This window comes from Meleagris gallopavo, chromosome 9, assembly GCF_000146605.3.
Source record: "Meleagris gallopavo isolate NT-WF06-2002-E0010 breed Aviagen turkey brand Nicholas breeding stock chromosome 9, Turkey_5.1, whole genome shotgun sequence".
Lineage (NCBI taxonomy): Eukaryota > Metazoa > Chordata > Aves > Galliformes > Phasianidae > Meleagris > Meleagris gallopavo.
Window position 1 is genome coordinate 8,981,040 of NC_015019.2, and position 1,306 is coordinate 8,982,345.

The following is a 1,306-nucleotide window of genomic DNA, read 5'->3' on the forward strand; positions in this document are numbered from 1 at the left end:
CTGAAAGCTTCACATACATATTATCCTACTAAAACAAATATAATGCTTACAAGTGACTGAGCCTATGCAGTTCTATACAGCGTAAACGTCCTCTCAATTTTTTTATTGAGCAGTACTAACTTTGATCCTCCATTTTCCCATATGCTTTTTATTTTCTGAAGAACATTCCTACTACACATTCCCTGTTTCAGTCTAAAACATTTGTCTTCCATGGTTGAGTTACAGACCTTTAAAAATAGGTTTGCAATGGAAATGCTGACGTGCCAGCTGGCTGGTGCTGCAGTGACACACTCACAATAGGCAACTCTTCAGCAGGCTGCGGCGGGGGCTGAAGTGGTGAGCTGCGAGGCAGGTTGCTCTCGTTTAACCAAGGCAGCAGGGCAGCATCTGTACTCTTATTCTTGTTTGCTCCATGCCTGACCTTTGAGTTAGAAGACCAGTGAAGGAAAGCACGCAGGACTATGACGTGCATCGTCATTTTGTCGGTCATGCTAATTCCTTCGCAATTATTTGGCAGTTAAGAGCAGCTTGAGACTTTCTTTGCTGGCCATATCAGAAGGGCAGGGCTAACTGAGAAACCACGCAGTGCCTAAACAAGCACTCAGTGTCACTGAGGCAGCTTCTGTCCTTAAAGATAGGTATTTTTGGTACCACTGCCTTACGTTCCCCAGCTCCTATCATCAAACAGAGATGGAAAAATCTTATATTTCATCCACGCTCTTTTATTTACCCTCTCAGTGCGGTGCTGCCGTCCCCTCCCCACGCGTGCCCGCCCGCGGTGTGAGCAGAACAGCGGCCCCGCTGCTCGGGCACCAGCCGTGCCGCGGCTTCCCACCCTGCAGTGCCTACTTCATTCCCTGCCATCTCTGCATTACGAGGAAAGAAGAAAGAAAAATGAAGAAGAAAAAAGAATCGGCCCACAGAAAACTTTTCTCCCCTCAGGCTGCGCGCTGGTTCGACCGAGCGCATCCTCACACCCCGCCTTCCTCGGCGGCACCGCCCGAGGGGAACGCAGCGCCTCGAGCTTCGCAGGTGCTGCGGAGTTCCGTGGGCGGAGACAGAAGCCCGAGGGGACAACGACCCTCTCGGCCGGGGCGATTCATTGGTTAACACGACGGCTTTTTTCCACACCTTTACTGGCACTACTTCGCTTGCTTTAAATGCCCTCCTGCCGACCTGGAGGCCTTCACTCCTCGTCCGTCAGCTCCGGGGAGCCGCAGCTGCTGCCGCCGCCGCCCTCCCACCGCAGCCCTGGCGGACGCTCCCCCACCCCGCTCCCTCAGCGCGGCTCCGCGCGTCACCGCTC